The 13,268-nt window shown below is 51.0% G+C and overlaps 1 long non-coding RNA gene across 1 annotated transcript in view; it reads left to right on the top strand.

Moving 5' to 3' along the window:
- LOC131415863 (uncharacterized) overlaps positions 1-7,470 on the top strand; it is a 37,036-nt gene extending 29,566 nt beyond the window's left edge. The window contains exons 2-3 of the long non-coding RNA XR_009222523.1: positions 3,588-3,648; positions 6,857-7,470. This is a non-coding gene — a long non-coding RNA (uncharacterized LOC131415863). The remainder of the gene's footprint in view (positions 1-3,587; positions 3,649-6,856) is intronic.
- Positions 7,471-13,268: the final 5,798 nt, after the last annotated feature.

Genomic DNA, 13,268 nt, shown 5'->3' with positions numbered 1-13,268 from the left:
AAGAGACCTTGGAGCCACACTGGAAAAGCCACCCTGAGCATGAAAGGCTGTGAAGGCCCCCAGGCTGGCGAAGGGTTTGCCAAAAACAACAGCGTGCCTGCCCTAAACTGTTTGCAGCTGCACAGCCTGGACTCAAGGTTGCTTGTTCACGATCCTTATCAGCTCTCCTATAAGGAGAGAACTCCGCGAATCGTGCGCGTTCCAGTCCCAGGATATGATGAGGGAAGCGCGGGGCGGGGGTGGCCGTGTGCGCGCGCGCGCCCGAAGCCCAGCCCAGCCCCCGGTGGGCCGCTGGGTCCCCTCCCCAGGTTCTGGCAGAACACCCTTGAACAACTTATCCTGAAATAGCATAAGAACTTCTTTCCCCTTTTTTCCAGGCTTTTGGATGAAATTATATTTTACAAATGACTCATTATTATATTTATAGCTTCTCTCCAAATGATTCAAATTGTGGTTTGTCGCCTCCCTGTCTCTCAGCTCCCCCCAGCTCGACAGGAAGAAGCGCTGTTGACTGTACGGCCAGGTGTGGCTGCGCGGGGCGGCCGCCCTGTAATTACGTCTGCTGAGCCTGACAGACACCCCGGCAGTTAGTCATGTGCAGCCTGTTCCAGCACGTTCTTGGGAGACAGCATCCGACATGAACACGCTAGGGAGCTGCTCCTGCAGGCAGTGCATGCGTGTGGTGGGGGAGAGCGGGGACAGGGGCAGCACGGGAGGCTGTGACAGAGGGTGCCTTTGTGAGAAGCGGGAGGGCCTGTAGGGGGTAATAGTCCTCCCCTGTCCCCCACCCCGGCCTCCACGGAGGAGTTGGGGGGGTGGCCAGTGGAGGAGGAGGTGGTGGCTCAGACATTTCAGGCTGTGCTGAGGTCTGGCTATTGGCTCTTCACGCTTTCCTGTGAGGAACCACTCCGGCTCTTTCAGGAACATGGGGGTTCCTGAGTTCCCTCCCCCTCCAGGGAGCTCCCAGCCGGAGTGACTGCTCAGGTCCCCCAGCCCTGCCCTCCTGCCCCAACTCCTCCGGGAGGTATGGTCAGGTTGGCGTGAGAGCTGCCTGCTCTTGAACAGGCCGCCTTTGAGAGGATGGCGGGATGAGGCCCCATCTGCAGGAACAGTTTCTTCCTCCAGGTGCCCATGGGGTCAAAGTCCCCTTGGTCAGCCTTCCCTGGTTACTAAGAAAGTTAAAAACCCACAGAATGGGAAAGAAGGACACTTTGGAACTCCTAGCGACATTCTCAGAGCCTCACAACAAACCTCTGCCCCTGGGGTCGGGTGACCCACAGACGCCTCTGGCTGGCTCTGGGGCCGCAGAAAGGACAGGCCACCCGGGGTGCCCGGAGTGCCCGAGGCCCAGAGGAGGGAAGGGAAACAGGCCACCCTGAAGGGAGCCAGCTTCTTGGGAAATCTCTGCATACCCCTTCCTGTGCCTTAGGGAAGAATTGGCTGCTTTATGTTACGGATTCTGCAGCTGAGGTGCCGTGGCTGTGGGAGAGCCTGGGCCTGATGAGGTCGAGAGCCTGAAGTTGTCCGTGGTCCAAGCCTTGGGCCCTGGTTGTGTCCCTAGATCGCCTGCCTGGGTTCCTTTGGGTCTGCTTCCATTTTCCCTTCTTGGCACTGCCTGAGTGAGTGGGAAGGGGACTCGGGAGGAGGTGATGTGGGAATGGGTGTGGATGAGCATAACGTAATTATTGGTGAAATCAGTATGAAGCCCTACCCAGATGACTTCCATCTGGGCTGAGCTGGGTCCCTGGGAGGTCTGTGAGACAGTCCTGAGGTGTGGCCAGGGCCGGAGACTTGGAGTCTTGGGACCTCGCCTTTTGGGGTGTTCAAGGAGGTGGGGAAGGGCCACTGACAAGTCTCCCCTCCAAGGGAAGGGAAGCTGAGAGAAGCAGCAGAAAGGGTCATGTGAGGTAGAGCTGGCCAAAGGGAGGAAGGGGAAGGGCCAGGTGTGGACTCACCTGGGCCCTGAGTGACCTGAACTTCCTCCTTAGGCCTGAGGGAAAGAGGGACTCTCACTGGAGAGGAGTACCACCTCCTGCCTCCTCTGGAGCCAGAGCCAGGGCTGGCCGCCTTCTGACAGTGGCGAGACCAGCTGTTGGTCAGCCTGAGGGGCAGCCAACACAGCCAGCTGAAGCTGCGGACCACCTTCTTGATGGGATTTGTGGTCCTGTAGCCACCCTACTTGTGCTGGCACCTTTTCACCAGTCTTTCGACAGTCACGTCAACGTTTTCGAGTGATCTGAACATTATTGGAAGGTGCCATTTTTGAATTCGTGCTCACAGGACACAGCTCTTCTCTCTGGCTTCTCCTGTCTTCCCTCCCCTGACTATGCTCCTGCTTGGAACCTCATCACCGAGGCAGTGTGATGGGCCTCCTGTGGGCAAAGCCAGATCCTGGCTCTGAATAAAAGCTAATCACAACGAAAATAAGTGTCTCAGTGAAATGGGGTTTTCGTGGCAGAGACCAAACTGTGAAGGTCTTTGCTTCATTCCACCTTGGATGAGGGTGATGACTTAGGGATGTTGACTGAAGATCAAAATATTAATTTTGGGTTGCATTTACTGAGCTATTTGCTGTCTACCTCCTTATTTTCAGGTTGCAACTCCTTATGTTTGCGATGTTTTTAGTTTGACAAAGTGAAATAAGACATGATGAAACCAGCTTGTACACACTTCTCCAAGTGTGTTCACATCCATTATCTCACTTGGGGCTGGCTATTATCTTCTCCTTTTTCTTTCTAAGGATATTGAGATAGAGAGATTAAATAACTTGCTCAAGAGTGCACAGCTAGTTAATGACTGAACTAGGTGCAGAACCAAGGTCTGAAGGTCCCTGTTTCAGGGACAACTCCTCTGTGGTTCTTCTGTTTTCCATCAATTTGGAAAGGGAGAATATGCCTACAGCAATGTGGGTGGGGTTGGCAGAGAGATGACTGACCACCAAGTCTGAGAGCTGGCGAGGATGCTCTCCTTAGCTGGGGACTCCGTGACAGGTGTTCACAGAGCTCTGGGATCCAAGGTGGCAGAGGAAAAAGCCCCCATTTGTTGAATTAACTGCAAGTCTTTCTTGGGGTCAGTGAATGTTGCTGGCATTACTTTTTTTATTGTGGTAAAATATATACAACATAAAATTTACTGTTTTAACCTTTTTTAAATTGTGTATATATATATATACACACACACATATATATATATTTTCTTTTTCGGTGAGGAAGATCAGCCCTGAGCTAACATCTGTGCCAATCCTCCTCTTTTTGCTGAGGAAGATTGGCCCTGGGCTAACATCCGTGCCCATCTTCCTCAACTTTATATGGGATGCCGCCACAGCATGGCTTGACAAGCGGTGCGTTGGTCCGTGCCAAGGATCCGAACCTGCGAACCCCGGGCTGCCGCAGCAGAGTGCGTGAACTTAACCGTTACGCCACTGGGCCGGCCCTGTTTTAACCATTTTTAAGTGTACAGTTCCATGGCACTGAGTACATTCACACTGGTGTGCAACCATCGCCACCCATCTTCAAAAGCCTTTTCATCTGTCCACACTGAAACTCTGTACCCATTAAACGCTAACTCCCTGTTCTCGCCTCTCCTAGCCCCTGGAAACCACTGGTCCACCTTCTGTCTCTAGGAATCTGACTACTCTCGGGGCCTCCTGTAAGTGGAATCATACATATTTGTCCTTTTGTCTGTCTTATGCTGACTTATTTTTAATTGGATCATCACTTTCAACTACAACAGACATGTTGATTAGCAGTTCTCCATGCCATAGAGGAGTTAAAAAAAAGAACAGGAGCACTTTAGGGTGGATTTCTTGACTGTCAGGGGTACCAGATGTAAGGGGGTGGTGGTGGGGGATGACAAGAAGAAAGTGTTACATAGAAACAAAAGGCTGTGCTTTATCATTCCAGGTGTGGGGCGTCCTCTGTTTTGAGGCTTATGTTGTGATGAAACCTGATGGAGAAGGCGCTCTGGGGAACAGGGGGACCCTCTGGGCATGCTGAAGGCAAGACAAATTGTTCTGCAAGAGAAATCCGCAGGAACTTAGAGTTTGGATAGAGGGGTCTCGGGGAGAAGAGAGGCTGGAGAAGATAGTATAAGTTGGGATTTAGGAAATAGTGGGAAATTTCCGAGGTGGGGAATGTATGATGCATTTTGAGGAGCATAATTAATGTCTATTAGGAGATTCTCACGTGCTCACTGTGATTCTCCTCCATTACCCCAAATTTGAGTGAAAGTCTGCTGTGCCCATTACCCCAAATTTGAGTGAAAGTCCAACTGTGTGAGTTGGAGGGGGGACTGCAGGGACAGAGCAGCCCGAGCACGACAGGCCCTGGGCGAGGACTGCAGCCTCAGGAGGTGAGACACAGATGGAGGTGGGAGGTGGAAACACAGGAAATCAGAGCTGGAGGTCACCAGAGGAAGCAGAACCCCCTGGCGAATCCTGGGCACAGAGATGGTGGTGGGGGCAAGAGATGAAACGGACTGTGAGATTGGGGGGACACAATGATGGAGTCCCCACAGTTGGTGGAATGGGGCTCACATCTTCTTGAATATTAGGGGCAGGCATTCCAGGTAGACAGCGTAGAGGAAGGAATGGATGTGGATCTTCTCTTCTTGGAGATCATGTGGCAAAATCTAGACAGGGCGCAGCCTGGGTAATTTAGGAAGCAGAGGTTCTGAGGTCCCCTCAGTTCAGCTTACTGCCTCCAGCATTTCCATATTCACAGGGAAGAGGACTGTTTTTTGAGAGATGGAGATGGAGCTAGAACCAAAGCCAAGCCCAGAACATGTCTTGAGCTTTCAAAACAACATTCTCTTTAAAATTGCCCGAAAGCAGAGATCCGGGGCTGTGATGGTCTCTGATGGAGATAGATGCTTTTGGGACCCCCGGACACAGCAGGAGCCCAATGAGAGGGTCCGCCTGCTCCCGCCCAGAGACCCCAGAGGAGCCTGGCACGGAAAGTGAGCTTCGTGTTACTGGGAATGCTTGGCGAGTCTCTGATCAGGTCCTGGGCTGAGTGTGGGCTGGGGTTGGAGCCCTGCCCGGAATGACTGATGCATCCTGCGATCTCAGGACCAGCCTGCGTGGTGGCGGTGAGGCCGGCTGAGGACATTTCCCTCTGGCCCTCTCCAGCCTTGGCCTAGAGAACCAAGGCTCAGGGCTCATCTGGCTGGACCCCATTTTTGTCCCAGCTGAGTCTCTCGTTGTCAGTTGGGTCCTGGGGAAAAGGGCCTGGCTTGGCTCACACTTGAGGAGGTTTGCCAAATATGTTAGTTGCCACCAAAAGTTTATAAGCTTGAGCTTATAAACTTGAGGGGTTCAGGATGCCGTGGGGCCTGAGCTGGCCCAAGAATGTGCTGTTCAGAAGTTTTAGAAGTTCCCTGCCAGTTGGGAGGGAGGAATGTCTCTGCAGAATCAGAGGCGAGCCTGTCCTGGGGCCAGGCCAGCTTTCCCTCTGGCAGGCCCCTCTGCTCTGGGGGAGCTGTGTGTTCCCTTCTACTCGGCAGCTTGGGAAAGACCAGAGGCCCTTTCAGGGAAAGGAGAGAGAGGGAAACAGGCCTGAAGATCCTGCAGGGAAAGCCAAATTCTGAGCTTCAGCTGCATTTTCTGCTCTGTTATGAGCATGTGGCGCATTCTAAAAGGTGGTTTGGCAGAACTGGGGAGCCTCAGAGCTTCGGTGCGAGGAGATCTTCAAGACCAGCGAGTGCAGCCCCCTCATTTTGCTGGAAGGCTAATTTGAAGCAGAATGGAATTTGGCAGGGGCTAGGGCGCCTTTTTTCTTCCAAGGCCGCTTTCTGAAAGAGACAGTGTCCGAGATAAGCTGATTTCACTCATTCACTCATTGCACTCCTTCGTGCATTTAAAAAAACCCTCAGAGGTCCAGATCTGGCTTCTCTGAAAGTAACCAAGTTTGTGGCTTCCAGAGTGTTTTTAGTTTGCAGCCATCATTTCTGTTTGTTCCTTTAAAATGTTTGTTCACCACAGGCTTATTGCTAGGTCTCCCTTTGTGCATTATCAGGCCGTGCTTGTGAATGGCCGAGGGAAGCCAGAAATAGGACAACACAGGAAAAGACTGGAACAAGGCAGGGGCTGGTGCGGTCTAGGAGGGTCGGACGGTGGAGGCTGACAGGCCTGTGGTTAAGAGTGGACGGCTGAGCACCCTCACTGCAGAGTGTTACAGAACAGCTGTGGGGGGGGGGGCTGCGGGGCTCAGGCCCCCCTGTGGAAGTGGATGAACCGCCTTAGGAAGATGGCAGCTGGAATCACCAGGGAGGGCTCTGAAATGGGTGGGCCCCCGGCACAGGAACCTTAGGAAAGAGGAGACCTGGATGGGGGCAGCTAGGCATATCAGAGAACCAGCGAAGAAAGAGAGACAGCCAGTGGCACAGAGTGAAGTGGGGCCTGAACTAAATTATAAGTTTTAGGAGGGGCCCAGGAGGCTGCCAACTTTGATCTCATTTTCTGGACAAGCCCTTGCATCACTGCTTCTACCCACCACCCAACCACCAGAGAGCTATCGCCTTCTGATAGGAGAGGTCTTGGCCGACATGTGAGACGTATGCAGCTGGAACTGGGGGCAGCACATGCTGGGTGTGGGCTGGCGAGGGGACATATGGACGCTGGTGGAGGAGAGGAAAGTCTTTCCCAGGCTCCTGTCCTGGGAGGCAGAGTAGGGGAGCAGAAAGTCAGGGCTCAGGGCAGGGGCCCCTCAGTCCCCCCTCCCTACCTGCTGCCCAGCTCAGGGCCAGGCATACATAAGGAGCTCACTAAATAACTGAATGAATTAAGTTGGTATCTATCTGAATGCATGGAGTGCTATTCTCTTGAATCCCTATGTTAACTTGTATTTTTCTTCTTCAGGATTTAAAGAATAATCAAGACTACTTGCCTAACTTGAGCTTCCCCCTTCAGGAAGGATCTTCGTACTGCTGGTGTGACAGAGGGCATTGAGGCACTGTTCTAGAAACTATCTCAGCATCAAGACTCCCCCTCTGGGAAGACGGGGTACTGGAGGAGGGCCAGAATGACCTCTCAGGGCCCAGCTGGCTCTGTGGGATGCAGAGGGTGGACTTCAAGCTCTGCTGGCCACGCTGGAGGTCATGGAAGATGATGTGTTAGCAACTTGGTTAATTGCATCATGGTTTTCCCCTGTGACAGCACTGGGCCTATGCCTTAGCGTCCCCAGCAGATGACCAAGGGAGGGGACTAAAATGGAATGAAAACCTTCTCTGTGACAAGGTTTAACCCCTGGAATTGGTTACTCTGAGAAGCCATGGGCTTCCTTCCTTGGGCAGTTTCACAGCCCATCACTGTGGCTTCTGGGAATGACATGGCACTGAGAACTCTTACCTCTCCTCCCAGCTCCTCTCCCTGAGAAAGCCCCCAGCTTCTCCCAGGCTTGGTGTTGGAAGTGATTGTTCATCCTCTCCCACTGGAAGCACTTCCTGGAAGGGCTTGGTATATTCCTCCAGAGACAGGAGGATGGCTGAGGTTGACCTCTCCAAGTCTTGCCCACTCCACAGTTCCTGCATCTCAGGAGGACCTGAGGGTTTCCTTCCTCCAGAAGCTGTCAGAGTTGACTCCGCGTGGGTGTGGGCTCCTCGCAGCTACACCACCCTCCCTCTAATATTTAAAAGACCTGTGCTGGTTCTTAGGGCTCTGAACCATGTATTTATTTTCCTTGGGTCTGTCTGAAAAGGCCACATCGGTTTTTTCCTCAAAGCTAGGTCCCCTGGGCTAAACACAGCCGCCTCTCAGCTCTAGAAATGGCTGATTTTCATCACGTCCACCAAATTATTTCTTAAATTGCTCTCCCCCTTGCTGGGTGTTCCGGGACACAGAAGCCAGTCTGTGGGGGCCCCTGGCTTTTCTTCCTCGCTCCGAAGTTGGGGGAAAGCCTCCGTCTCTCCATTGCACACTTTCTCCCGAAGGGGGCAGGCCGACCCGGTCAAGGGGAGGGGATGCTCTGCAGCCCGCGGGGGCAGCGGCGACTCCGGGTTTTGTGCGACCCACCCCGGGGGCAGCGGACGGCGGGGGCGGGGCCTCCCACCCTCCTAAAGGTAGCCCACTCGAGACTGTTGTGGGGCACACTCTGCCGCGCCCCGGGGCGAAGGCCGCCCTCCCGGGCCCCCGGGGCCGCAGGAATGGGGCGCAGGGCGGGAGGCCCCCCTGTCCTGCCGCGCTCGGCCCGCCGGCCCCGCTTTGTGAATGGAGGCTCGGGCGCCCCCGCCCCGCCCGTCCCCTCCTGTCCCCGCCGGCCGGGGCCCCTCTGGGATGGGCTGGAGGCGACGCGGGGAGGGGGCCGGAGAGGAGAGAGCGTTCCTGCAAATCACATGATTTTCCCGCTTATATAAATCACAGCTTGTTTTTCTCAACCGGCTGCAGACTTAAAGGTGCAGTGTCTTCTTTCTCTCCCCAGGGCAGGGGTGTCCCGGGCTGGAGGTGGCTTCACCTATGAGGGTGTCAGGGTTCAGGGTTTTTAGGGAGCCTCCCTCCCCCAGGGATGTTTCCTTTTAGCTGGAGACTAGGGAAGGCCGTGGAAATAACATCACCAAATGAGCAGGCGGAGCTGGGCTGGGATGTCTGTCCGAGACCTCCCTGGAGACCAGCGACCCTGAGAGCCGCTGATGTCCCTGACGCCTGTGAGGGAACTGAGCTGAGGGGTTAGGATGGAATTGGCCTGAGGGAGACCTGTGGTGGCCAAAATCAGGCTTCCAGCGCCCATGCTTATTATTCTGACCAGCCTTATTTGTTTGAGGCCAACATATGTGGGAAGAAAAAGGAAATCAGCACATGTATTAAGCACCTACTGTCTACGTTTTAGGCACTGTAGGGAGAAACTAAGACCTAGTAGACAGTCTTCCCCTTCAAGTGGTGTATGCTGTCAGGGGTGATGAGATGCGGTCTGGGGGGAAATTAAACAGCATTAGTCTGTGTCAATGCCTGTTCCGGGCTGCAGAGAAGAGTCACAAGGCAGCGTGTAATGACTGCCCGATGCACAGTACACCTAACGAGCCCTGCCTGCTTTGCAGGGAGGGCTCGGGGGCCTGCCTGAGAAGTGGCAGGAGGGAGGAGGCGACAGCCAGCTGTGGGATCTGGGGGCCACAAGTGGGTAGGGGTGCTGTGCAGTGAGCAGTCCTGTTGCTTAACTGAGGAACCGGGGAGTGGAGGAGTGGGGCGCGAGGCTGGAAGGCCCGGGGCCCAGATGCGGGCGCCGAGTGACGGGCTGTGTGGACAGATCTGAGGAAGGCAGGGTGTGATCCTGTGAAGGCGCGTGCCGGGCCGGGCCAGCCCGGCCGTGGGGTGAGGCATCTGGCAGCATTAACTGGAGGCGCTGAGGGAGACCCGCTGGAGGCTTCTGCAGAAACCAGGCAGACATAAGGCTCACAGTGCTAGGATGTGAAGAGAAAACGCAGAAATGAGAAGTGAAAGGTAAGAGATATTTTGAAGAAAGACTCGAGATAATTGAGTGACTGTGTGTACCGCGAAGGGAAGAAATGACCAGCAGGTGATGGTGATTTTGAGCTTTGGGCTGGGAGAAGAGGGCTTCCCCCAGTGGAGGGGTGTGTGAGTGGCAGGTGAGGGGCTCCTCTGAGACTGTTTCTAAAGACAGTGGGATCTTGACTGGGAACTGTCCAGGGGGCTGGAAATCAGGGCAGAGGATCCGCACAGAGGAAATAACCCAGAGGACGGAAGAGATACCTCAGACCTTCAGGGAGACAACAGAGAGGGAGAAAGAGGAACAGGGCCAGAGGCCCCCCGTTAGGCTGTGGAGGGAATATGCACCCTGGAAGCAGCCAGCCTGGGTGAGTAGTGTCTCAGCCTGACCTTGGCTAAGTTGTTTATTCTCTCTGAACCTTAATTTTCTGATCTGTAAAATGGGATAACAACACCTGTATCATTTCTGTGTGGCTTCAGGGAAACATATGAAGCATCTTGCACGCTGCACAATGCTTGGCACACAGCAAGTGCTTAATACAAGAGTCCTCCTCTCCACCCTTCCCTTCCCCACCCCCCCATCTCCTGTAAGTGGCAGGCACTTGAACAGTTTCTGCCTTTTAAAATTGTAACTGAGGGCCAGCCCCGTGACCTAGTGGTTAAGTTTGGTGCGCTCTGCTTCGGTGGCCCTTGTGGGCGTGGACCTATGACACGGCTCATCGGAGCCCATGCTGTGGCAGCGACCCACATACAAAAGAGAGGGAGATTGGCACAGATGTAGCTCAGGGTGAATCTTCCTCAAGCAAAAACAGGAAGATTGGCAACAGATATTAGTTCAGGGTGAATCTTCTTCAGCAAAAAAAATAAAAAATAAAAAAATAAATTATAACTGAGCTGTTATTGCTTTTCTTCTTCTTACCCACCCCTTCTCCTCTTCATCTCCTTCTTCTTCTCCTTCTAGAAGAAACACACGGTCTTGTTTGCATGACTAATTATTTGAACCGGATATACCCTCCATTATACAGGAAGGAAATAATAAATTTGTTTCCCCAGCGCCTCTTAGCTGAGATGGCTATGACCTCATTTGATGCTTCCAGCAGCCCTGCAAGGTCGGGAGGGCAGGTGTTAGTCTGCCATTTTTTCCCTCTACAGCTGAAGAAATGGAAGAATGTTGTAAAATGTTTTATGATTGTGTTCGAGAACCACACGTCTATCAGGACCCCCTAGTTCAAAGATTTCCAAACTTACTTTTAGCACGTTATTTTTGGAAATAAATTTTATTTGACTACTCAGTAGTCAAACTAGACACAGGCAGCAGTTTGGTGTCGGTGGAGAGGGGCGGTTCTGAGTCTCAATTGCTCGGCCGCTCCCACTCCCAGCCCCCAGGCCAGGCTGGGAAATGGGCTTTGCTTCTGGGGTGACCCAGCACCCTCTGTCTTTACACTTTGCTTCTTTCTCTTCCTTTTCAGCCACAACTTCCTGACTTTGAAGGCCAGGCTGGAGCCCAAGAAGGCTTTGCAGCCCCCTGGGTGTGCTCACTGTGTGAGCCAAGTGTTGTCTTTGGCAATGATGCCAACAGCCTGGCTCTGCCGGGGTTTCAGCTGCATGGAGTGTGAACCAGCTGAGCAGGATCAGCACTGCCCCAGGGCAGGCGGCCAGGTGTGCTGTCTCTGGTCAGACGCGATGAATAGCAAAGCCTGATGTCACCAGGGCCCGGGAACCACCCTGGCTGGGGGAGGCTGGTCTGCTCTGCTCATGTGCTCAGGGCCTTATTTCCTCTTTGAATGTCTTTCTTGAAAAACAAACTCTTTGAGGTGAAAAAACAGTTTATGGTTTTTCAAACAATGATTTGAAATAAAGCAAATATTGGTAACAGGCTCTGCAGATAGTAATGTAGAGCTGTGAGAGAGCCACAAATAATGTGCTCTAACCGCAGTACTATTTATCGTCCTGCACAAAGCAGCCACCTTTAGGATTCATTCCTTTAAGTGGTATCAATTCCCCAAAGAGAGAAGCATAAAAAAATGATTAAAAGAATTTCATATGATTTTTGCTTTTAAAATAAAATCTTGGTAAACCAGCATCCTAATCTTATGCTGTTATGTATTTTTTCCACTGATTTATCTATTTATTTGCCTTATAAAGGTAATACACACTAATAGTAAAAACAGAAATGCAAATCATTCTGCAGGGTGTAAAATGAAAAGTAGAAGTCCCCTCTCATAAGCCATTCTCATTCCCCTGAGATGATCCAAGGTAATGGTTTCTTGTGACCCAGAAATTTTCTGTTATATATGTGTGTGTGTATATACATCTAATCTAAGATTTTTCCACAAATGGTCTAGTCCTATGATTTTTTTTTTCCACTTAAATATAGATCTTGATGTACAGGTCTAGCTCATTCTTTTTTTTTTTTTTTTTTATTGTGAGGAACATCGGCCCTGAGCTAACATCCCTTGCCAATCTTCCTCTTTTTGCTGAGGAAGGTTAGCCCTGAGCTAACACCTGTGCCTGTCTTCCTCTATGTTGTAGACGGGATGCTGCCACAGCATGGCTTGATGAGCGGTGTGCAGGTCTGCGACCGGGATCCGAACCCATGAACCCCGGGCCGCGAAGCGGAGCGCGTGAGCTTAACCACCACGCCACCAGACCGGGCCCCAACTCATTCTTTTTAATGATTGTCTATCTCTGGTGTTTCATTGAATATTCTATATAATATTCCCATATTTAGGTTGTTTCCCCTTATAAAGTGCTATAATAAGCATCTTTGTATATATTTTTGCATGCTTGTGCATATGCTAATATATATGTAAGATAAATTCCTAGTAGTGGAATTAGGTGAAAGTATATGTACACACATTTTAAAAAATTTTATTCTGAGCTACTTAAGACATAAAGAATAAAAATAGCTTGAAAAACAACATGGTCAACACAGGCAAATGCTCCTTTGCACCACCCTATTTGTCACCCCTCCCATTCCACCCAGAGGATGCCAGGACCCTGAATTTGGTTTGTATTTATGGTTCCCTGCAATGCTTTGAATGTTTTCACATTTTACATAAATGGTACTTCACTGTATGTATTCTTCTGAGACTTGCATTTTTTCTTCAATATTATATTTCTGAGATTCATCCACGTTGATACCATTTTTGAGCTAATTTCTTTTCAGTACTGAAAAATTTTAAATTATATGAATATATCACAACTAACATGTCCATTTTCTGGATAATGGACGTTCCAGTTGTATCAGGCTTTTTCTGTTGCAAGCAATGCTGCTGTGTACGTTCTTGTGTGTATCTCTTGGTCATACACAGGGTGGGGATTTCTCTAGGGTATTTGCCTGGGAGGGAACGGCTGGTTCACAGACTCTGGGGATCCTCAGTGACATTAGGAATTGTTTTCCCAGGTGGCTTTACGCCCTTACCTGCAGTCAGTTACTCCACATCCTTGTCCAACTTGGTATTGTCCTACCTTTTAATTTTTACGAATTTCATTGATGTGAAATGCTTGTTGTGGTTTTCATTTCCATTTCTCTGGAATGGAAGTGAGGTTGGGCGTCTTTTCACGTATTTTGTGGCCATGCATGTTTCCTCTTATGTGAATTGCCTTTGCCCATTTTTTCTGTTGGAGTGTTTGTCTTTTTCTTATAAATTTATAGAATTTCATTTTATATTGTGCTTACTGGTCTGTTATGGGTTAAATAATATCTTTTCCCAATCTGTTGATTATCTTTTCGCTTTTTAAATGGGTGACTTTTGATGAACAGAAGTTGATTTAATGTAGTTGAGTTTTGTACTTAAATTTTCAATATTGTTCATCGCCTAGCTTACACCTC

This window comes from Diceros bicornis, chromosome 17, assembly GCF_020826845.1.
Source record: "Diceros bicornis minor isolate mBicDic1 chromosome 17, mDicBic1.mat.cur, whole genome shotgun sequence".
Classification (NCBI taxonomy): Eukaryota; Metazoa; Chordata; class Mammalia; order Perissodactyla; family Rhinocerotidae; genus Diceros; species Diceros bicornis.
This window is presented reverse-complemented; position numbering and strand designations above follow the sequence as displayed.